Source organism: Echinops telfairi, unplaced genomic scaffold (genome assembly GCF_000313985.2).
Source record: "Echinops telfairi isolate 266 unplaced genomic scaffold, ASM31398v2 ScPeMD7_7468;HRSCAF=8506_0, whole genome shotgun sequence".
Taxonomy (NCBI): Eukaryota; Metazoa; Chordata; class Mammalia; order Afrosoricida; family Tenrecidae; genus Echinops; species Echinops telfairi.
Window position 1 is genome coordinate 39,585,119 of NW_022111369.1, and position 298 is coordinate 39,585,416.

Sequence of the window (298 nt, forward strand, 5' to 3'; positions counted from 1 at the left end):
ATGATTTTGAGAAAAGAAAATGATGGTCATTTTAGTAACCTTTAAGCTGCTGCAAACATTTATGCCCATGTACCACGATCACATATAGAGAATAGAAGTTGTTCTGTTCTCATTGTTTCCTCTGCTGATTTGAACCCAGATGCCAAGAAATGCCTGGAGGTTCCTGCTTCACAGGTGAGCAGGGCACGCGTAGGGGAAGAACAGCCGCCTGGCAGTCAGAATACTTAGAGGTCATTATTGTACGTTTGTCACCAGACAAGCTGTTTAACCTCTTTAGCCTGTTTCCATATGCACAACA